Source organism: Chiloscyllium plagiosum, unplaced genomic scaffold (genome assembly GCF_037043375.1).
Source record: "Chiloscyllium plagiosum isolate Xiang-an unplaced genomic scaffold, Cpla_swu_hap1 HiC_scaffold_3, whole genome shotgun sequence".
NCBI lineage: Eukaryota > Metazoa > Chordata > Chondrichthyes > Orectolobiformes > Hemiscylliidae > Chiloscyllium > Chiloscyllium plagiosum.
In genome coordinates, this window is record NW_028270141.1 from 51,185,284 (window position 1) to 51,210,705 (window position 25,422).

Sequence of the window (25,422 nt, forward strand, 5' to 3'; positions counted from 1 at the left end):
TTTTCATCTGACACTGATGAGGACAATTTGCAACAATACCAACATAAAGAGAAAAAACTTTACAGTATGAGAAAAGAGTGATGATTGGTTGACAAGTGAACTCTGATTGGTAGAGATACTTGGAAAATGAGGAATGCTCCAAATAGTGAAAACTGATGGTTAGCTGCCAAACTTTATGCAAATTTTAAACCAGGCAAGTTCACTGCAACCGGTCAATGTGGTGGCATCCACTAGTCTCGTGAGACCATGGATCTGTGTCTGGGAAGTCTTGCTTTGAATTTGTTCATAGAGCAGCATCTGTTGTGGCTGCAGAGGCCCACAAGGGAGTGACAGTCTCAGTTGCAGCAACTGCACTTGTCTTTGGAACATCAACCTCCAGTATTGTCTTGGTGCTGTTTTTTAGGTGGGTGCCCTTTCTGCAGCAGCAAACCTCAACTCCTCTTCTCTTTTCAGACTTCTGTGTAATTCCAGCCTCCAGTGAGAGTGATCACTTGCAATGTCCTCCCACCTTTCGATGTTCATGTTCAGTGACTTCGTATCTCTCTTACAGATATCTTTGAAACAAAGATGGGGCCGCCTTTGTGCTCTCTTGCCAGAGGTCAATTCCCCATACAGCAGGTCTTTCAGGATCCTCCCATCAGACATGCGGTGTACTTGCCCAGCCAGCAGAGACGGTGTTGTTAGAGCAGGGTGAAGAGGCTGGGTATCTGGGCACTGGCCAAGACCTCATTGTTCGTAACTTGGTCAGTCCACTTGATGTCCAGGATGCGTCTCAGGCTGCGAAGATGGAAGGCATTGATACACCACTCCTGTCTGCAGTTGAGGCTCCAGGTCTCGCTGCTGTAAAGCAGTGTGCTGAAGATGCAGGCCCTGTAGATTGCAATCTTGATGCATTGTCAGCTTTCTGTTCTCCCAGTCACTCTTTGTCAACCTAAGAAATATTGAGGCTGTTCTTCCGATCTGTCTTTTGATCTCGGAGACTAGGGAGAGACTGTCCATGATGGTGGCGCCAAGGTATGTAAACTTGTGGACTACGTCCAGCTTGTAGTTGTTGATGGTCATGGCAGGGGTTTGCTCAATGCCTTGACCCCACACATAGGTCTTCTTCAGGCTGATGGTCAAGCAGAAGTCTTGGCAGGCTCTTGAGAAGCTGTCCATGAGGCATTGCAGTTGCTCTTCCGAGTGTGTTGCCAGTGCCGTGTCATCTGCAAACAACATGTTCCTGATGACCATTTCACAAACCTTGGTTTTCACTCTCAGCTAGTACAGACTGAACAGCCTTCTGTCTGATCTGGTGTCGAGGTAGACACCATCAGTTGATGTTTCAAAGGTGAGCTTCAGCATGACTGAGAAGAAGATGTCGAACAGGGTGGGCGCAAGCACATAGCCCTGCTTCACACCGCTGAGAATGTTGAAGGCCTCCAAAGAAGAGTCGTCAAACTCCAACATACTGTCCTGACAAATGAACCAGAGAACAGCTGTCACCTATTTAGTTGAACTGGATCAGGTGCAACATATGCCAAAGAATGTTTCTTATGGCTTAGTCATCCATTCAAGTTACATTGTGGCAGAAATGGATCATGTTGCCAATGGGTCTCTCACTTAAGGCGGAAATTAGGAAACGTATTTTTCGAGTGGATCATGCGTCTTCTCTTCTCTTTGGCAGTGGTGGAGACAAGGAAATTGAATGTTTTTAAGGTGGAGATAAATATATACTTTACTAACAAGGGATTTACAGTACACTGGAAACAAGTGGAGCTGTGGAGCTACAATCTGATCTGCCATCTGGAGCAGGTTTGAGGGGCCGTAAAGCCTTCCCCTGCTCCTAGTTTGTATGTTTGTATCTACCCAGATAGCAAGGCTGTTAATGGGTTCTGTTTTAGAGGACTTGCTGGAGAATTTGATAGAATGATATGCAGAAAATGGCTAAAAGACACATATATCTAAATGGTTAGTATATTGACTCACCTATCATCAAGGTTATTCTCATTGTATAGGTGCATGAAGGATCTTAGCATACACCTTGCACAGACCCTGCCATCCATCCTTTGAAACTCTATGATCCAATGATGCAGCAATGAGCTGGTAACCATTTTTTAGGAACACAAACAGAGGTGCTTCAGTGCTGCAGTGACAGCTCAGGTCAAAATCATTAATAACCTATTACCATTCAGGTTCTGACTACCCTTAACCTGGCTGTCCAAGCAGATTACCCCAATTGCTGAAGTGTCACTCTGGGATGAGTGACAATATTTCTGTACTGTCATCTCTCTCTCTCAGGATGGCAGCCTACATGCTCCCAACGCAATTAACTTCTGCTGTTGCCCATCAGCCAGCCCACACTGCCACCACCCATTCTAAGCCATTGCATTCCGAAACCTGGCCTTCAAGGTCCTAAGCCCATCAAGGGCATCCTGTTGGATATCCATCTAAACTCTTCCCCAGTGAAAGTCAACAACCTTCCATTAGCTACTTTGGAACCTCCTTTGTGCTGCTGAGTACATGTTCAACTCCGTATATTTTAGGAAGAGCATTAATTAATGCTGGAGTAATTGATTGATACCATAATCTACATACTTCTGGTGCACATTCACAATAGCTGCACTGACATCATTACCAAGATGGAGCTTGAGGACCAAAATCAACTTTGACATTCAATGTCATCAAAAGAATATGCTGGACTCATATTTCTGATACGATATTTGAGTAATGCTCCCTCTGCCAGGTTCAATCAGATGTAAATCATTCCATGGTGCTGTTTCAAAAAGCAAAGGAGTTGTTACTTTAGATGAGCATGCTTGAAAGATATTATTAGCCAGTTCCCCAGTGAGAACTCACCTACTCATATTCAAAATATTACCATGCAATGTCCACCTGAGAGAGAATGTACAGCCTTGGTTTCATGACTTCTGTGAAAGATAATTTAAACTTGCATTATCAACACTTTTGATAAAGCAGAAATTGATTTAACTGGGCAGGTACAAGTGTAATGCCCACTATAATCAATGCTGAGGCCTCCATGTTTGCATGGGTTTGAAGAGCACTCATAAACTTTTGTCTCACAATGAACTCCTGGGAATTTGAGAAGATCATTTGTCAAGCTAAGTTTAAATACTTTCATTATTCCTACATTTCATTCGTTTCACAGCAAACCAAGTAATTGATTACAACATGCATCAAATAACTGTCGGTGCTGAGCACTCATTAATTTTAAACACACAATGGGGAGCGAAAGGTATTTTGTGTTGATTTTAGGCTTGAAGGAAATTAATACTTCAAAATCAGGACTGTGATGAATCAGGTGCATTAACTTCCACCTCCAAGTTGTTTAATAGGTACTTAATTGAGCAATGCCTTCAGTCAGGAGTTCAACCAGAAAACAATATGCATTTGTATAATTTCATTGACACACTGAAACATAGCTTTAAATGAGTATGGGGCTGCAATGTTTTATAATTTATACCAATGAGTTGGGTGAAGAGCTTGAAGGTATATTTGATAAAGTTGCTGATGACACATATTCTTGACATGGCGAGAGATTGCAGAGCTCTAGATGCAGAGTGATCTGGATATCTTAGTGAATGAATCAGAATAGATTAGGATGTAGGTACTGCAAGTAATTAGAGAAACTAATGGGCAGCACGGTGGCTCAGTGGTTAACACTGCTGCCTCATAGCATCAAGGACCTGGGTATGATTCCTGCCTTGGGTGACTGTCTGTGTGGAGTTTGCACATTCTCCCTGTGTCTGTGTGGGTTTCCTCTGGGTGTTCTGGCTTCTTCTCACAATCTGAAGATGTGCAGGTTAGGTGATTTGGCTATGCTAAATTGTCCATAGTGTTGGGTGTATTGATCAGGCCGAAGTATAGGCTAGAGTAATGGGTCTTTGGAAGATCAGTGTGGACTTGTTGTGCCCAAGGGCTTGTTTCCATACTGTAGGGAATCTAATCTAACAGAATGATATTGTTCATTTTGAGGTGAATTTAATACAATTGTATGGAAGGTTATACTTGGTTGTATGGAACACGAGTGAGATAACATTTGGAGTACTTTATACAGCATTGGACAGTGTTGACTTGTATCTGCTGGAGTTTACAAGGGTAAGATGTGAGCTGAGGCAGCTTGACAAGGTGGATGTGATAAGAAAGTGTCCTCTTGTGACAGAATACAAAACGAACAGCTACCATTTAAAAATAAAAGTGGTTGTCTATTTAAAACAGAGATCAGGTTGAGAGACTTTGGAAGTCTCTTTATAAAAAGGTAGTGAAAGCAGATATTTTGAATATTTTAAAGGCAGAGGTGGATAAGTTCTTGAACACCGTAGAGGTAAAAGGTTTTCAGGAATAGGTAGGAATGTGAAGTTCAGGCCACAATCAGATGTGAGGTGTCAAATAGTCTAATCATGATCCCAATGCATACATTCATATAGCTGTGTGTAAAAGAGAGATAGCTGAGAAGAGACAGAAATATTGAAAGAGAGAATTCTTGAACTTAGAGCCTCAGCGGCTAAAGACATATCCACAAGTGGTGAACCAATGTAAATTAGGGATTTGCGGAAAACAAGATTTGAAGAACATCTTTCTCATTTATTTCCATATTTGTAACATCAGCCCTTTAAAAATAAATGCACTACTGCAAAAAAAGCACACATTGCTCAGGGAATCCAAATGTCAGAAGGTTCAAAACTCACAACTGTTTAAATCAACATTTTGAGGATTATATTTATATTAGCCTGACAACATTTAGATTCTAGGTCTACATTGCTGATTGGCAATCTTGAAACAAAATATTCTTTTTTATTAATAATGAAATGGATATTCAGTAAAATCAATGAGGCAGTTTGGGGAAGAAGTTGATTCTTTAATGTGTTTAATCTGACTATATGCTGACATCAGTCTCTAGCACTCCATTTATAAATGCTTGCACAAATCTACCTTTGAAGCTTTTATCCTTATGACAGCCTTCACTCAACATTAACCAAGTTTATTACTATATCATTCTCACCACGCTTTGCGTACATAGAACATAGAACAATACAGCACAGAACCGGCCCTTCGGCCCACGATGTTGTGCCGAACATTTGTCCTAGCTTAAGCACCCATCCATGTACCTATCCAATTGCCACTTAAAGTTTGCCAATGATTCTGACTCTGCCACTCCCACAGGCAGCGCATTCCATACCCCCACCACTCTCTGGGTAAAGAACCTACCCCTGACATCTCCCCTATACCTTCCACCCTTCACCTTAAATTTATGTCCCCTTGTAACACTCTGTTGTACCCGGGGAAAAAGTTTCTGATTGTCTACTCTATCTATTCCCCTGATCATCTTATACACCTCTATCAAAGTCACCCCTCATCTTTCTCCGTTCCAATGAGAAAAGGCCTAGCATGCTCAACCTATCCTCGTACGACCTATTCTCCATTCCAGGCAACATCCTGGTAAATCTTCTCTGCACCCTCTCCAAAGCTTCCACATCTTTCCTAAAGTGAGGCGACCAGAACTGCACACAGTACTCCAAATGTGGCCTAACCAAAGTCCTGTACAGCTGTAACATCACTTCACGACTCTTGAATTCAATCCCTCTGCTAATGAACGCTAATACACCATAGGCCTTCTTACAAGCTCTATCCACCTGAATGGCAACTTTCAAAGATCTATGAACATAGACCCCAAGATCCCTCTGCTCCTCCACCTTACTAAGAACCCTACCATTAACCCTGTATTCCGCATTCTTATTTGTCCTTCCAAAATGTATTTTTACTTCAGTGATCGGTTAGTACAAGATCAGCAGTCACCCTTTGTTAATGCTCTGATTTCCATCAGATGAAGGAAATTCATGGGCTGATCTTTCATATGTAGATATAAAAGGTCAACTCATACATTGAGAAACTCAACAAAACTCTTCTATGCAAGTGAGAGATCTACCCATCTCCAACTATAACCATTGTACCATAATATTAAACCTTTATTTCCAAAGGCATAATTTAAAAATCATCAACTTTTGGGAAAGCTTTTAAACCCTCCTATTTTACAATGCCTTTTTACTTCTCTTTCTGCACTTCCCCATTGTCTTCTGCTTATATTTTCCTATTTCCATTGCCACATCTTAAACTTTAATAAATAGCACATCCCATCAAATACTTTTTCAATGTATCTGACTGAATTTGGTTAACAACTTTCAGATTAATTTCTATTTCACCTTTGCACACATAATATTAAAATGCACTATGCTATAATAGCACCATGTGCCCAATGTGTATGTACATTGACATAAACAAACTGGAATAAATCAGTTCGGCTTTGGAACACGTATGTTTTTGTGTGTTTCTGACCTGCAAAGGTATCACAGCAATGTAATTGAACATGTTTTTACTTAGGTCTTTTTGGCATGCTATATTTGGTGGATTAAAATACTTTCTTTATGTAGAGTTCTGTGCTCAGGAAATCCCTGTCTGTTGTAAAAGAGAGGTACACATTAACACAAATATGTATCATTATAGGACAGATTGAGACTAATTTTCAACTGGACTTCAATGTGAATGAAAATCCAATGACTTCTTTAATAGCTGTTTTGATGCATGACAACATTTTACTCTCTAAGCGCAGAGCAAAAGCCAAGAGGAATTATAGATTTCTGATTACCAGTAACATTCAGGATTGTGGCTAATGGCTTGACATATTGAATCAGCCATGATCATCTTGAATGGTAGTGCAGACGTAAAGGGATGAATGTCGAGAGTGTGGTGCTGGAAAAACATAACAGGTTAGGCAGCATCCGAGGAGGAGGAGAGTCGACATTTCCATCATAAGCTCTTCATCAGGAATAGAGGGCAGGTGGTGAGGTGCCAAAAGGGGCTGATGGATAAATGAGAGGGTGGGTGGGGCTGGGGGGAAGATAGCTGGGAATGCCATAGGTGGATGAAGGTGGGGGTGAAGGTGATAGAAGGGTGGAGCAGATAGGTGAGAAGGGAGATGACAGGTAGGACAGTTCAAGAGGGCAGTGCCAATTTGGAAGGTTGGATCTGAGATAAGGTGGGGGGAGGGGAAATGAGGAAATTGGTGAAATTGACCTTGATTCCATGCGCCTGGAGGATCCCAAGGCAGAAGATGAGACATTCTTCCTCCTGCATCGGGTGGCTAGAGTTTGGTGGTGGAGGAGGTCCAGGACATGCATGTTGTTGGCAGAGTGGGAGGGGAGTTAAAGCGTCCAGTCACAGGGCGGTGAGGTTGTTTAGTGTGTGTGCTCCAGAGATGTTTTCTGAAACATTCTACAAGTTGACTTCCTGTCTCCCCAATGAAGATAAGACCACATAGAGAGCAATGGACACAGTAGATGATGTGTGTGAGAGTACAGGTAAATCTCTGTCAGATGTGGAAGGATCTTTGGGGCCTTGGATGGAGGTGAGGGGGGAGGTGTAGATGGAGATTTTGCACTTTCTGCAGTGGCAGGGGAGGGTCCCAGGAGTGGAGGATGGGTTGGTGAGGGGTGTGGACCGAACAAGGGAGTCGCGGAGGGAATAGTCTCTCTGGAACGCAGATAGGGGTGGGGAGGGAAATATATCCCTGGTGGTAGGTTCTGTTTGTAGGGGGCAGAAATGGAGGAGGATGATGCAAAGTATCTAGAGGTTAGTGGCATGGAGGGTGAGGACCAGGGGATTCTGTTCAAGGGCGGAGGTACGGAAAGTGAAGGAGATGCTCCAGAGGGCATTGTCAACCACGTGCAATCTTTGAAGAAGGAGGCCATCTGGGATGTTCTATGGTGGAATTGGTCTTGCTGGGATCAGATGCGACAGAGGCAGAGGAATTGAGAATAAAGGATAGCATTTTTACAGGAGGCAGCGTGGGAAGAGGTGTAATCCAGGTAGCTGTCCGAGTCAGTGAGTTTGAAATAGATGTGCTTCAGTGCATCTCCTCCACTTCCCACAACACTGCCCTTGCACCCCATTCCTCCAATCAAAACAAGGACAGTATCCCCCCCCCCGGTCCTCAACTTCCACCCCATCAACCTCCAGATATATCACATTGTCCTTCTCCATTTCTGCTATCTACAGACAGACCCCACCACCAGGGATATATGTCCTTTCTCACCCCTATCTGCGTTCCGGAGAGACCATTCCCTCTACAACTCCCACCAACCCACCCTCCACTCCCAGCACCTTCCTCTGCCACCACAAGAGGTGTAAAACCTGCAGACCTCACTTTCTCCCCACATCTTCCCCCCTCATCTTCATCCAAGGCCCCAAAGGATCCTTCTATATCCAACAGAGATTTACCTGTACTTCCACACATGTCATCTACTGTGTCCATTGCTCTCGATGTAGTCTCCAACGTGTGGGACGTTTCAGAGAACATGTCTGGAACACACACACTAAACAACCCCACTGCTCTGTGGCTGAACACTTTAACTCCCCCCCCCCCCCCCCCCCCACCACCCCAGCAACTCCAATGACATGCAAGTCCTGGGCCTTCTCCACCGCCAAACTCTAGCCACCCAACGCCTGGAGGAAGAACACCTCATCTTCCACCTTGGGACTCTCTAACTGCACGGAATCAATGTAGATTTCACCAGTTTCTTAATTTGTCACCCCCCAACCTTATCCCAGATCCAACCTTCCAACGTGGAACAGCTCTCTTGAACTGTCTACCTATCCATCTTCCTTCCCACCTATCCACTCCATCTTCCACTCTGACCTATCACCATCACCCTCTACCTTTCATTAAGGGGTGGCACGGTGACTCAGTAGTTAGCATTGCTACCTCAGAGCACCAGGATCCCCAGTTCGATTCCTGCCTCTGGCAACTTTCTATGTGAAGCATGCACATTCTCCCCGAGTCTACATGGGTTTCTTCTGGGTACTCTGGTTTCCTCCCACAGTCCAAAGGTGTGCAGGTCAGATGCTAAATTGCCTGTAGTATTAGGTGCATTAGTCAGAGGGAAATGGGTCTGGGTTACTTTTCAGAGGGTCGGCAGCTCAAGAAGTTACTGCATAGCCCTTCTTTGTAAAAGAGAGAATAAGTCAGGTAATGTTTAAGAAATTTATTTGGATTTTGTTAAGTTATTACAAAGCAATGTCTCACACAATATAGTAAAGTAGGGTGGATGAAAATGATCCTTATTACCAAAAACAACTGTCCACATAGGACTCTTGTCCCAAATACAAGGCAGTCTCTCCAAACTCCGAATGAAAGGGAATAATTAATCTTATGTTGGTAGACAATGGGGGTCTTAACAATGGAACTTACTTCATTAATGGTCACATCAATGACAACTTGCATTTGAAGAACAACCCTCCTGAGAGACTCCTCACAGGAACTGCATTCCTTCATGCTTGGTGTTATGAAGTTTAAGGTGTGTACAGTATTTTAAAGAAAGAGTGAAAGCTGAAAGCTGGCCAGCATCTGTCATGTGACTGATTGGCAGTCATAGACTATGCTGGAAAATTGAAAGATATAACATTTGGCTGTAACCTAGATACCTCAATTGTTTTCACAGCAGTTCAAATTTAACCAGTCAGATTAACTTATACCACAGGATACTAAAACCCAATCGAATTAGAATTTTACTGTTTTGACAACATTGAACCAATGAGACAATCTGATGTTTGGGGTATTAAAAAAAACAGGCATTTTGGACAGTTAGCCAGGAAGAGCACCAACTGCATTGAAAGATTGCTATTCACCACACTCTCTGTGAAAGGTATCATGTTCATATGAAACATCTTTGCAGCAGAAGACCAAAGATGACGCAGGGAGATTTACAAACAGAGGAAGATTGACACCAGAAATGACAGTTGCCATGTGGTTTTGAAAATTAAGTTGCTGTCAATTTACTAGGGGCTTTATTGGATCAATATATTGTTATAGATTGGGTGGTAGATAACAAATCTTTAAGAGAAAGGAGGCTTAGAGTTGTAAATAGTTGTTGTTTAATGTTCACTTTTAGCATTAAAGAACCAATTTGATATTTTTGTAAAATAGTGGAATTTGGGTAGTTCTCTGTCACTCATACTTTAACCGATCACGAGGCAGGGTGAGCTTTTCTGTGTGTTTGGTTGAATTATCAGAGGGCTTTACCGCTGTGTCATAACATCAGATTCCTGACCAAAGGGAAATATGATCCCTCCTGAGAAGCCCTGACAAGCAGAATACCGGAAACTAGACTCAAACAGTCATTAGGACAGATAGTGAGGATTGTTTCTTTGCAGAAAATGTCTTTGAATTTCCAAATTGAGCAAAGAAACCCAAAAATCTTCCAGAAAGAAAAATAAATGAGAAAGTATTCCATAACCCCAGGTGGTTCAAAACATTTTATTGTCAATGAAGTACTCTTAATGTGTTGTTGCTGCAATGTTAGAATCTCTCTAGAATTAAAATGGACTGAACTGTCTTTCACATCTACAATAATCTTATAAGTTTTGTGTTATCTCTCAATTAAGACCTCATTGATATTGGTTTTCACACCTTGGGGTAGCCCTAGTATGTTTAACATAAATTCCTTCTAATTAAGTAGATTTCTCATTATTTTGATTAATGACTATTCAACTGTGTTTGAGGCCAGCCCAGTTGCAGTTTTAATGAATCTCTGTTTCACTCTTCACAGCAATGGAAAGCATTCATGGGGAACTCTGTTGCAAGCAAAATTTCAGAATGAAAATATTAGAAGCTACAGTGATAGATATTTGTGTCATTATTTGAAAAGGATAATTGAATATTTTGATGCCAAAGCTTATCTTACAATGACCAAAGAGTGGGAATAAAATTCTAAAAATTGCTTGAGGGTGATTTCTTAAGTTGGATTGGCACTATTTCTGCCCTATCTAACAAATTGGAAACGAAAGGGGTGGGCGGATATATAAATATAAGATAGTGACTAATAACTAATCAGTAATTCAGTAGAAACTTCTATGCCCAGAGAAAGATTAGAATGTTGACTTCATAGATTAGATGAGTAAACATGCTCTGTTAGATGTGCTGAATGGATGTTCCATCTTGGCCTCTTCCTGAGCTCTCCACATTCATTGATGCCAGCACTCAGCTGATTTAATTCACTTCACATTCTATCAAGAAATAGCTGAAGACACTGGATAAGTATTTTAAGGGGTTCTTTTTCATGTTGACAACCCATAATCAGTGGGCTTCCGTAGGGATCAATACTGGGTCTATAATTGTTTACAATGAATATAAATGTCTGAGAGGAATGAAACAGACACCACAACAATATATAGAAAGGCAAGTTATGAGAGGAATGAAAATATTTACAGAGTAATACTGATAGATTAAGTAAGTGGAGAAAAAGTTGGCAAATGAAATACAAAATGAAAAATGCAAACTTGTTCATTTTGGGAGGAAGAATAAAAGTACACAGTATTACTTCAATTGAGAGAAAAAAACTTTCAAAAGTTGCAACACAAAGAAACTTGGGGATACTTGTGCATAATACACGAAAAGTTAGAACACAGGTGCTCAGCATGTACTCAGTAAGGTTACTGGACTGTTAGCTCTTATTTCAAAGGGATTGGTGTATGAAAGTAGAGAAGTCTGACTGCAACTGTACAAGGTGCCAGTGAGATCACATTTGGAATACTGTGAGCAGTTTGAGGCAGTTCAAAGAAGGTCCACCGGTATAGAGGAATCGTCTTATGATCAAAGATTAAACAGCTCGAGACTCTATTTAGTGGAGTTTAAAAGAATGAGAGGTTATCTCATTGAATTATAGAGGATTCCTAAGAGGCTTGACAGGGTGAATGCTGACAGGGTGTTTCCTCTCATGGGAGTGTCTAAGACCAGTCAGTCTCAGAATTAAGGGTTGCCAATTTATGTGTGAGATGAAGAGGAATTTCTTCTCTCAGAGTGTTATGAGTCTTTGGGGAATTCTTTGCCATGGAGAGCTGGAGGGCATACATCTTTGTGTATATTTAAGGCTGAGATAGATTTTTGGTCAGTAGGGGAACCAAGGGTTATTGGGGAAAGGTAGGAAAGTAGCAGCGAAGAAAGTCAGATCAGCCATTGTCCTACTGAATGACAGAGCAGGCTTGAGGGGCTAACTCCTGTTCCAATTTCCAAAGTGGGCGGCACGGTGGCACAGTGGTTAGCACTGCTGCCTCACAGCGCCCGAGACCCGGGTTCAGTTCCCGCCTCAGGCGACTGACTGTGTGGAGTTTGCACGTTCTCCCCGTGTCTGCGTGGGTTTCCTCCGGGTGCTCCAGTTTCCTCCCACAGTCCAAAGATGTGCAGGTCAGGTGAATTGGCCATGCTAAATTGTCCCGTAGTGTTAGGTATAGGGGTAAATGTAGGGATATGGGTGGGTTGCGCTTCGGCGGGGCGGTGTGGACTTGTTGGGTCGAAGGGCCTGTTTCCACACTGTAAGTAATCTAATCTAATCTAATCTAATCTAATCTAATCTCTCAAGTTTATTGTCTTATGGGTAATGTAAAGACTAATGGATCTTGACAGCATCTGACACCTATCTGAAAATGTGGGAAATTGAATTGATATGTCCTGCCCACAAGAAGTACCAACAAATCAAACCCAATGAATTACTCTCAACTATGAGTAATGTGATGATGTCATCCAAAATACCATCAAATGGTAGTTACACAGCAATAACCTGCTAAATGACACTTAGTTTGGTTTCGAGCAATGCTAGTCAGCTCCTTACCCCATGACAGCTTTCATCTAGATTCAACCAAAGACCTGAATTCCAGAGCTGAGGTGGGAGTCACAACATTTGACCCTCGGGAAATATTTGACTGAATTTAAAGTCAGGGAATCTGAATCAAATTTAAGTCAACGAAAATCAAAGGGAGACCAAAGGGTGTCTTTCCATGTTATCACAAACTTGGTTAGAGTCATATGCAGCATAATGGAAGGCAATTGTGGTTATTGGAGGCCAATAACCTTAGCCATAAACATTGCTGAAGGAGTTCTACAGGGAAGTCCCAAAGACCCACCTTTCTCAGTTGTCTACCTCTATTAGAAGGTCAGAAGTGGAGATGTTTGCAGCACAATTCAATTCCATAGATACCGAAGCATCTGTTTTTATATGTAACAAGACCCTGACAACATCTAGGCTTGTGTTGATGAATGACAAGTAATATTTATACCACACAAATACCATCTTGATTAAGAGTGAATCTCATCATCTTCTCATAACATTCCACAATAGACCTATGCTGCATCCCATACCAGCAACACCCTGGAAACTGGCTGTAAGTTCCCATCAAGTCACACATCATCTAGACTTGGAACTATGTTACTGTTCCAGCACTGGTATCTGATCAAAATCCTGAAACTCCCTCCCTGTAGCCTTGTGGGTGTTGCGACACCTCAATTACTGCAGCAGTTGAAGCAAGTGGCTCATCAACAACCATAATAATAAAAGATAGCTTGGCCAGCAATACACACATCAAATAATAGATTTTTTTTAAAATGAGGCATGCAATATAAGAGGGTGTTTAATAAATGCACAAGGGACAAAGCTATAGAAGAATATCTTGATAGTACCAGAGGTATTAAGTCTGGAAGAAGCTCATTGGAAGTATAAACACCAAAGCATGGATGATTAGGCTGAATGATCTTTTTTAAACATAGAACATAGAACATAGAACATAGAAGAATACAGCGCAGTACAGGCCCTTCGGCCCTCGATGTTGCGCCGATCCAAGCCCACCTAACCTACACTAGCCCACTATCCTCCATATGCCTATCCAATGCCCGCTTAAATGCCCATAATGAGGGAGAGTCCACCACTGCTACTGGCAGGGCATTCCATGAACTCACGACTCGCTGAGTAAAGAACCTACCCCTAACATCTGTCCTATACCTACCCCCCCTTAATTTAAAGCTATGCCCCCTTGTAATAGCTGACTCCATACGTGGAAAAAGATTCTCACTGTCGACCCTATCTAAACCCCTAATCATCTTATACACCTCTATCAAGTCACCCCTAAACCTTCTTTTCTCCAATGAAAACAACCCCAAGTGCCTCAGCCTTTCCTCATACGATCTTTCTACCATACCAGGCAACATCCTGGTAAACCTCCTCTGCACCCGTTCCAGTGCCTCCATATCCTTCCTATAGTATGGCGACCAAAACTGCACACAATACTCCAGATGCGGCCGCACCAGAGTCTTATACAACTGCAACATGACCTCATTACTCCGGAACTCAATTCCTCTACCAATAAAAGCCAGTACGCCATATGCCTTCTTTACCGCACTATTTACCTGGGTGGCAACTTTCAAAGATTTGTGTACATGGACACCAAGATCCCTCTGCTCATCCACACTACCAAGTATCCGACCGTTAGCCCAGTACCCCATCTTTTTATTACTCTTACCAAAGTGAATCACCTCACACTTAGCTACACTGAACTCCATTTGCCACCTTTCTGCCCAGTTCTGCAGCTTATCTATATCCCGCTGTAACCTGCCACATCCTTCCTCACTGTCTACAACTCCTCCGACTTTCGTATCATCCGCAAACTTGCTCACCCAACCTTCTAACCCCTCCTCCAGGTCATTTATAAAAATGACAAACAGCAATGGTCCCAAAACAGATCCTTGCGGAACACCGCTAGTGACGGCACACCAAGATGAACCTTTGCCATCAACTACTACCCTCTGTCTTCTTCCAGCCAGCCAACTCCTAATCCAAACCTCCAACTCACCCTCAATGCCATACCTCTGTATTTTTTGCAGTAGTCTACCATGGGGAACCTTATCAAACGCCTTACTAAAATCCATATACACCACATCTACTGCTTTCCCCTCGTCCACCTCCTTAGTCACCTTCTCAAAGAATTCAATAAGGTTTGTAAGGCACGACCTGCCCTTCACAAAACCATGCTGACTATCCTTGATCACATTATTCCTATCCAGATGTTCATAAATCCTATCCCTTACAATTCTCTCTAAGATTTTGCCCACAACAGAAGTGAGACTCACCGGCCTATAGTTACTAGGGTTATCCCTACTCCCCTTCTTGAACAAGGGAACCACATTTGCTAGCCTCCAATCTTCTGGCACTACTCCTGTAGACAACGAGGACATAAAAATCAAGGCCAATGGCTCTGCAATCTCCTCCCTTGCTTCCCAGAGAATCCTAGGATAAATGCCATCAGGCCCAGGGGACTTATCTATTTTCATCCTTTCCAGAATTTCCAACACCTCTTCTCTACATACCTCAAAGCCATCCATTCTACTTAATTGTGACTCAGTACTCACATTGACAACAATGTCCTGTTCCTGATTGAATACTGACGAAAAGTATTCATTCAGTGTCTCCCCAATCTCTTCAGCCTCCACACGCAACTTCCCACTACTATCCTTGACTGGACCTATTCCTACCCTAGTCATTCTTTTATTCCTGACATACCTATAGAAAGCCTTAGGGTTTTCCCTAATCCTACCAACTAAGGACCTTTCATGTCCCCTCCTTGCTGCTCTTAGCTCTCTCTTCAGGTCCTTCCTGGCTACCTTATAACTCTCAATCGCCCCAATTGATCCTTCACGCCTCATCTTTACATAGGCCGCCCTCTTCCCTTTAACAAGGGATTCCAATTCCTTATTAAACCACGGCTCCCTCACACGACCCTTTCCTCCCTGCCTGACGGGCACATACTTATCAAGGACACTCAATAGTTGCTCCTTGAACAAGCTCCACATATCAATTACACCCTTGCCTTGAAGCTTACTTTTCCAAGCCACACATCCTAAGTCACGCCTCACAGCATCATAATTTCCCTGCCCCATCTATAACTCTTGCCCTGTAGTGCACACTTATCCCTCTCCATCACTAGAGTAAAAGTCACCAAATTGTGGTCACTGTCCCCAAAGTGCTCACCTACCTCTAATTCTAACACCTGGCCTGGTTCATTACCCAGAACCAAATCCAGTATGGCCTCACCTCTTGTTGGCCTATCTACATATTGTGTCAGGAAACCCTCCTGCACACATTGGACAAACACTGACCCATCTAACGAACTTGAGCTATAGCTTTCCCAATCAATATCAGGAAAGTTAAAGTCCCCCATAACAACCACCCTATTACTTTCACTCTTCTCTTGAATCATCCTCGCAATCCTTTCTTCTACATTTCTAGGACTATTAGGAGGCCTGTAAAAAACTCCTAACAGGGTGAGCTCACCTTTCCTATTCCTAACCTCAGCCCAAACTACCTCAGATGGCGAGTCTTCATCCATCGTCCTTTCCACAGCTGTAATACTATCTTTGACAAGCAATGCCACACCTCCCCCTCTTTTACCCCCACCTCTGACCCTACTAAAACATTTAAACCCTGGAACCTGCAACAGCCAATCCTGTCCCTGTTCTACCCATGTCTCCGTAATAGCCACAACATCGAAGTCCCAGGTACCAACCCACGCTGCAAGTTCACCTACCTTATTTCGTATACTTCTTGCATTGAAGTATACACACTTCAAACCACTTTCCTGTTTACAGGCACCTTCCTTTGAAATTGATGCCATGTTCCTAACCTCCCTACACTCCAGGTCCTGCACCCTAAAGCTACAGTCTGGGTTCCCATGCCCCTGCAGAGTTAGTTTAAACCCCCCCCAAAAGCACTAGCAAACCTCCCACCAAGGATACTGGTGCCCCTCAGGTTCAGGTGTAGACCATCCTGTTTATAGAGGTCCCACCTTCCCCAGAAAGAACCCCAGTTATCCAAATACCGGAATCCCTCCCTCCTGCACCATACCTGTAGCCACGCATTTAACTGTTCTCTCTCCCTATTCCTCGACTCTCTATCACGTGGCACGGGTAACAAACCAGAGACAACAACTCTGTTCGTTCTAACTCTGAAAGCCTGCCTAGCTCCCTGAAAGCCTGCCTAACATCCTCAGCGCTCCTCCTACCTATGTCATTGGTGCCAATGTGGACCACGACTTCGGGCTGCTCCCCCTCCCCCTTAAGGACCCGGAAAACACGATCAGAGACATCACGTACCCTTGCACCTGGGAGGCAACATACCAAACGTGAGTCTCTCTCGTTCCCACAAAACCGCCTATCTGTGCCCCGAACTATCGAGTCCCCAAATACTATTGCTCTGCTCTTCTCCACCCTTCCCTTCTGAGTAATGGGGACAGGCTCCGTGCCAGAGGCCTGAGCCCCATTACTTGCCCCTGGTAAGTCGTCCCCCCCACAAGTATCCAAAACGGTATACTTGTTCTTGAGGGGAACGGCCGCAGGGGGTCCCTGCACTGGCTGCTTCCTCCCAGTCCCCCTCACTGTCACCCATCTATCTGCCATCTTTGGAGTTACTACTTCCCTAAAGCTCCGATCTATGACCCCCTCTGCCTCCCGAATGATCCTGAGTTCATCCACCTCCAGCTCCAGTTCCCTAACATGGTCTTGGAGGAGCTGGAGATGGGTGCACTTCCTGCAAGTGTTATCAGCAGGGACGTCCATGGCATCCCTCACCTCAAACATGTTGCAAGAGGATCATTGCACTACCTTCACTGCCATCCCTCTGAAAGTAACCTTTTATAAAAAAAAAACTGGGTCTAAAGAATACAACAAGCAAAATGCGACACTTACCTACTTACCACAACGGGTCTTATTATTTAGGTTAGAGGAGGAGGGCGGGTGGGAGACACTACCTCTGTAGTGCCTCGGGTTCTTCTCCTGCGTGCTTTTAAAGGGAAAAAAAACCTACCCGGCTGCCCCTCTGGTCTTCGTCACTTCCCCCTGCTGCTCCCGCTCTTTCTGTAAAGAGAGAAAAAAACACCGCTGCCCGCTACCGGGAAGTAATTTTAAAACAAACTGTCTTACCTTAGCTGCTGCACGCACTCAAACCTTTAGTGTCACATTGAGTACAAAGCAATACCATTTCAGGGCTTCTGTGAGAAGATTGCCAAAACTGTCTGGTACTCATACACAATTTTGCCATTAATATCCATCAAATTCCAAGGTTCCTTATAAGGGAGGTGGGTTCTGTTGTGGTCCAGCAAAAGTCAGGTTAAGTGGAAAATATATGACAAACAATTTGCCTCCACCTTTGGCACAAATAAGGCCTAACTTGGCCATCAAATGCTATTCACTGTTTCAATATTCCAGCAGTAGTGTGGTTTAGAATAGTGTCCTTTGAGAGCTCAGTCTTGATCTATTTCATGATGCTCCTTTGTAGTGCTGACAGAATTTGCAGAAGGAAACCATTGCTTTTAACAATACCTCTGATAATCCTGGGATTGCCCGAAGTATTTGAAATATTTTTGTGGTGTAGTCCCCGTTGTAATATAGGAAATGCTGTACAATATGATAATGCAGGAAACAATGTACAGTGCGATCCTGCAAATGGCAATGATTTGGAGAGGCCAATTAGACTGTTTGAGGCACTGGGTTAAACATTGGCCAAACCATTGGGGAGTATTTCATTGTTATTCTTCTTCTAATATTGTCATGGATTCTAGTAGACTCAGACGAAAGGGCAGCGAAAGAGGAGCAAACCTGAATGACCCATAGAGTCATAGAATCATAGAGATGTACAGCATGGAAACAGATCCTTCAGTCCAACCCGTACATGCCGACCAGATATCCCAACCCAATCTCGTCCCACCTGCCAGCACCCGGCCCATATCCCTCCAAACCCTTCCTATTCATATACCCATCCAAATGCCTCTTAAATGTTGCAATTGTACCAGCCTCCACCACATCCTCTGGCAGCTCATTCCATACACGTACCACCCTCTGCGTGAAAAAGTTGCCCCTTAGGTCTCTTTTATATCTTTCCCCTCTCACCCTAAACCTATGCCCTCTAGTTCTGGACTCCCCGATCCCAGGGAAAAGACTTTGCCTATTTATCCTATCCATGCCCCTCATAATTTTGTAAACCTCTATAAGGTCACCCCTCAGCCTCTGACGCTCCAGGGAAAACAGCCCCAGCCTGTTCAGCCTCTCCCTGTAGCTCAGATCCTCCAACCCTGGCAACATCCTTGTAAATCTTTTCTGAACCCTTTCAAGTTTCACAACATCTTTCCGATAGGAAGGAGATGAGAATTGCACGCAATATTCCAACAGTGGCCTGACCAATGTCCTGTACAGCCGCAACATGACCTCCTAACTCCTGTAGTCAATATGCTGACCAATAAAGGAAAGCATACCAAATGCCTTCTTCACTATTCTATCTACCTGAGACTCCACCTTCAAGGACCTATGAACCTGCACTCCAAGGTCTCTTTGTTCAGCAACACTCCCTAGGACATTACTATTAAGTGTATAAGTCCTGCTAAGATTTGCTTTCCCAAAATGCAGCATCTCACATTTATCTGAATTAAACTCCATCTGCCTCTTCTCAGCCCATTGGCCCATCTGGTCCAGATAATAGACAATAGACAATAGACAATAGGTGCAGGAGTCGGCCATTCAGCCCTTCGAGCCTGCACCGCCATTCAATATAATCATGGCTGATCATTCCTAATCAGTATCCTGTTCCTGCCTTATCTCCATAACCCTTGATTCCACTATCTTTGAGAGCTCTATCCAACTCTTTCTTAAATGAATCCAAAGAGTGGGCCTCCACTGCCCTCTGGGGCAGAGCATTCCACACAGCCACCACTCTCTGGGTGAAGAAGTTTCTCCTGAGCTCTGTTCTAAATGGTCTACCCCGTATTTTTAAGCTGAGAAAATGGGTCATTTTTAAGCTGTTGTAATCTGAGGTAACCCTCTTCGCTGTCCACTACACCTCCAATTTTGGTGTCATCTGCAAACTTACTAACTGTACCTCTTATGCTCGCATCCAAATCATTTATGTAAATGACAAAAAGTAGAGGGCCCAGCACAAATCCTTGTGGCACTCCACTGGTCACAGGCCTCCAGTCTGAAAAACAACTCTCCACCACCACCCTCTGTCTTCTACCTTTGAGCCAGTTCTGTATCCAAATGGCTAGTTTTCCCTGTATTCCATGAAATCTAACCTTGCTAATCAGTCTCCCATGGGGAACCTTGTCGAACGCCTTACTGAAGTCCATATAGATCACATCTACTTCTCTGCCCTCATCAGTCTTCTTTGTTACTTCTTCAAAAAACTCAATCAAGTTTGTGACACATGATTTCCCATGCACAAAGCCATGTTGACTATCCCGAATCAGTCCTTACCTTTCCAAATACATGTACATCCTGTGCCTCAGGATTCCCTCCAACAACTTGCCCACCACCGAGGTCAGGCTCACCGGTCTATAGTTCCCTGGCTTGTCTTTACTGTCCTTCTTAAACTGTGGCACCACGTTTGCCAACCTCCAGTCTTCTGGCACCTCACCTGTGACTATCGATGACACAAATATCTCAGCAAGTGGCCCAGCAATCACTTCTCTAGCTTTCCACAGAGTTCTCGGGTACACCTGATCAGGTCCTGGGGATTTATCCACTTTTAACCGTTTCAAGACATCCAGCACTTCCTCCTCTGTAATCAGGACATTTTGCAAGATGTCACCATCTATTTCCCGACAGTCTATATCTTCCACATCCTTTTCCACAGTAAATACTGATGCAAAATATTCATTTAGTATCTCCCCCATTTTCTCTAAAAGGTTCCATATTTGAGAGTGATTATAAAAACATTCTTTCATAGGATTGAGGCATCGCTGAGTAGGTCAGTATTTGCTTCCCATCCTTAAATGGCCTTGTACTGAGTAGCTTGCTGGACATTTCAGAAGGCAGTTAAAAGACAGCTGAAATCCTTAACCTCCACCTTGAACCAAATTTATTTTTCTCTTCCTAACCGATTTTCAAACTTGGTTCAGCTTAATGCACCTTTCTAATTCCCGCATCTGCAGTTAATTCAATCCATTTGCAGATATCTCTTTCCTTGAAATTGCAGACTCAACTCAGATATCTTGGTTTGCTTTTTGACCTGAGGTATTGCCTTTTGCAAAATAAGTTTTCTTTTGCAATGCAAAAGCCTTTTTACAGAAATTGCAAAGAAATTATCTGATTTGCATTTACTTACTTACCTCCTGGATATGAACACATTGTTGTGCCATTTCCTTCTGGATTGTGGAGCTCTTGAGTTAATTACTGCAGCACCGCCAGCTTTTTTTAAAAAAAAACTAGTTCTCAGTGCTTTCCTGCGAGTCTTTTCTTCAACAGGGAAAAGGCTGCAAGTTCCACTTTAATCATATCTACTTTTCCCATTTTGTAGTTAAGCCAAGCATAATATTTTTAAATGTTTCATTCAAGCCACATGGAGGTTATTTTGTGACATGAACCGGCAGAAATCTCATAAATTCAAATATAAAGTATTAAAGTAACATCGACAGCCCTGCTGGACTCTCCCTCCTTTTCCCGTTCATAAATTGAAGAGTGCATTTCATCCACAATATATCATGGAGAAATTAATGGAAATTGTCCATGTTGAAACTGTGTTTGACAAAAAGAGCTATACAAAGAGACGCGGACAATAAAAATATGGTATTTTGTCTTTTGATCAAAGCTGAAAAGCTATTAAGATCTTTGCTCGAGAACCAAGGGCAGCAGAAACGGGGCAGCTTGGGCATAGTTCAATGATGGTTGTGTCAGAGCAATTGCAAGTAAGCTACACACATTGTATGCAGTAGAATGGTGCAAGGATGTTGTACTGTGACAGTGCATTACACTGCAGGAGAAGCTTCCAGCACCAGCATGAATGGCAAAGGTTGCACTAGCCATTTAGTATTTAGAATAAAACGATAGCACAGATGCATGTTATTTTTCAAAGTATTTTTGACAACAACGAAAGCTTTCCTGATCATTTTTGATGAATGAAGGACCATGAAATTGAATCAGTGCCACCTCTTGTATTAGTACCTTGGACATTGCAAAGTGAAAGAAAATTGTCCAGGATGCTTGCAGATGGTTCCGACACATTCTGTCTGACAGAGCAACAGTGGGGAGTTGTGTCACACCAGCCATTTCTGACTCAATATCGTTCAAAAGCGAAGTTTCCCAAGTCTCCAATGTGAGCAGTTGGTAGAATGGACAAATCCTAACTTGAATTTCCCCGAGAAAGAGCAAAAAAACATTGTAAATTGATTTCAGAAATTTGGAGTGTTAATCGCAACACTAAAGGCACCAATTTTAACATAATTATAGGATGTTGAGAGAAATTGGTTTGTTCGCAGCTAAACGTTGCTAAGAAGAATGTAAACAATATAAAAGTATTGTCATATCAACTCATTTTAAACAGCAAAAATTATACTCTATTAGTTCATAAACCAAGCCCACTAAAAATGTGAAAGTGTAAAATAGCTTATCATTGGCAAAACTGTTTTCAAACTGCCTAAAATAGATCTGTGAAATTCACTCCTTAGATCTTATCCCTTTCTGATGCTTTCTCCTCCTTTTAAAACCCACCTCATTGACTAATGTTTTGGTCATGCTATGTCTCTTTAAACAATTGCCTGGCACTTAAACATTCGTAAAGGAAGCCACAAAAGTTGAAGCATTTTATCTTGCATTCAATGGGACTTGGAGAGAGAAACCAGACTTGGAAAGTAACAAAGTCACACAGCATGGGAAGGGGTATCTGTTGAAATAAAGCTAACTGTCTCATGCTGCTACTTTGCAGTAAACACACAAGTGGTCTTCTCCACAAACAGCATGCTGCTGTCAAGCCAAAAAGACATATTGCCAACTGCACAAATGAATATTGTGATATAACAGTTCCAATGCTGATGTGATACCAAGCAAGTAGGCAGTATGCCTCAGTGACTAGCAGTCTACAATATATTACTTCCTCAAATAAAGACAAAAATGTGGCACTGGAAAAGCACAGCAGGTCAGGCAGCATTCAAGAGCAGGAGAATCGATGTTTTAGGCATAGGCCCTTAATCAGGAATGTTGTGGGGGGAAAAGGGAGCTTAGAGATAAATGGGAGAGTGTGGGTGGGGCTGGAAGGAAGGTAGTTGGGAAGGCAACAGGTAGATGAAGGTGGGGGGTTGATGATGATAGGTTGGAGGGAAGGTGGAGCTGATAGATGGGAAGGAAGATGGAAGGTAGGACAGTTTAAGAAGGTGGTGATGAGTTGGATGGTTGGATCTGGGATGAGGTGGGGGAGGGGAGATGAGGTAACTTGTGAAATCCATGTTGATGCTGTGTGGTTGGAGGGTCTCAAGGTCAAAGATGAGGTGTTTGTCCTCCAGGTGTCAGGTGGCTCGAGTTTGGCGGTGGAGGAGGCCAAGGACTTGCATGTCCTTGGCAGAGATGGAGGAGGTGTTGACATGTTTGACCACAGAGTGGTAGAGTTGTTCAGTGCGTGTGTCCCAGAGATGTTTCCTGAACGTTCCATGAGTTGGTGTCTTGTCTCTCCAATGTAGAGACCACATCAAGAGCAACAGTCACAGTAGATGAGGTGTCTGAATGTGGAAGGGGCCCTTGGATGGAGGTGAGGGGGGAGTTGTGGGCACAGGTTTTACACCTCTTGCAATAGCAAGAGAAGGTGCCGGGAGTGGGGGGTGGGTTGGTGGTGGGTGTGGACCTAACGAGGGAGTCATAGAGGGAATGGTCTCTGCGGAATACAGATAAGGGTGATGAAGGAAATATATCTTTGCTGGTGGGGTCTGGCTTTAGGTGGGGAAACAGCAGAGAATCATATTTTGTATCCGGAGATTAATGGGGTAGAAGGTGAGGACTAGGAGGGTTCTATCCTTGTCAATTTTGGAGGGGTGGGGTTCAGGGTGGAGGTGTAGAAAGTGGAGAAGATGCATTAGAGTGCATTGTTGACCACGTGGGAAAGGAAAATGCGGTCTTCGAAATAGGCCATCTGGGATGTCCTAGAGTGGAATTGCTCCTCCTGGGAGCAGATACAGTGGAGGGGAGGAATGTGGAGTAAGGGATAGCATTCTTTATGGGGGAAGGGGGAGGTGGGAGAAGATGTCGTCCAGATAGCTTTGGGATTCAGTGAGTTTGAAGTCGACGTCTATGGTTGAGCCAGTCACTAGAGATGGAGACAGAAGGAAGGTGTTTGTGAAGTTGATGAACTGTTCAGTTTCCTTGTGGGAGTAGGAGGTGGCGCCGATACAGTCATCAATATAGTAGAGGAAAAGGTGGGGAATGGTGTCAGTCTAACTGTGGAAGGTGGACTGGTCCATGTATCTGACCAATAGGCAGGCAGAGCTGAGGCCCATGTGGGTGCCTCTAGCTACCCCTTTGGTGTAGAGGAAATGGGAAAATTCAAAGATATTGGTGGGGGTGAGGACCAGTTCAGCCAATCGAATTAGTGTGTTGGTGGGGGTTACTGGTTGGGTCGGCAGGAGAGCAAGAAATGGAGGGTTTGGAGGCCTTCACCACAGCAGATGGATTTGTACAGGGTCTGTATATTCCACGGTGAAGATAAGGCATTGGAGGCTGGGGAAACAAAAGTCATGGAGAAGGTGGAGGGTGTGGGTGTTCCAAATGTTGGGAGTTCCTGGATCAAGGGGAAAAGGTAGTGTCAAGTTATGAGGAGATAAGTCCAGTGGGGCAGGAGCAGTTGGACACAATGAGTCGACCAGGGCAGTCAGGTTTGTGAATTTTGGTTAAGAGGTAGAACCGGGTAATGAAGGATTCAGGGACTATGAGGTTTGGGGCTGTGGATGGCAGATCCCCAGAGCTGATGAGGTTGTGCATGGTCAGGGTGATGATAGTTTGGTGCTGGGAGATGAGGTCGTGGTTGAGGGTACATTAGGAGGAGATGTCCATGAGTTGGCAACTGGCTTCACTGGCACTATTCCCCACTTTTTCCTCCGCTACATTGATGATTGTATCGGCACCACCTCGTGCACACCCAAACACCTTATCTGCAGAGGAACCTCGATTATCCAAATATTGATTTTCCAAATTTTGGACTATCCAAAGAAAGTTTTAAGGTCCCACAAAAACTTTACATCAAAGAGATAAGTGCATTTGGACTATCTGTACTGAAGGACATGTGAAAATGCTGGCGAAAACAAAGAAGACAAGCAGCTCAAGATTCAGCGACTGGATTTTTTTTTAGGTAAGAGCTGTTAAATAGTCTTTTGCAAAAGTAAATGTTTTACAGTAATCCCGTCACTTTACCTGGCCATTCAATTAAAAAAAAGGCTGAGAACGTAAACTCATGTGCGAGGCAGGACTTCTGTCTTTCTATCACGAAACGGAGTTCCCGGAAACTGACAAATGCTCTTGCGATCGTAGAAGCTGTTTGGGACCTTGTTTAATGCTGGGACTTCATGGTCAGGGTTTAGTCCTTCTCATTTTAACCTGTAATTTGCAGACTACAAAACTTCATTTGTTTAACTGGCAAACTCATTAAAATTATAGATTTAAACACATTCTCCGGTAGAACACAGCGTTAGATCAGTATGGCTTCCCTTGTTTAAGGTAAAATCGATTATCCAAATAATCGATTATCCAAACGAAATAGTGCCCATCCATCTCTTTTGGATAATCAAGGTTCCTCTGTACTGTGTCCT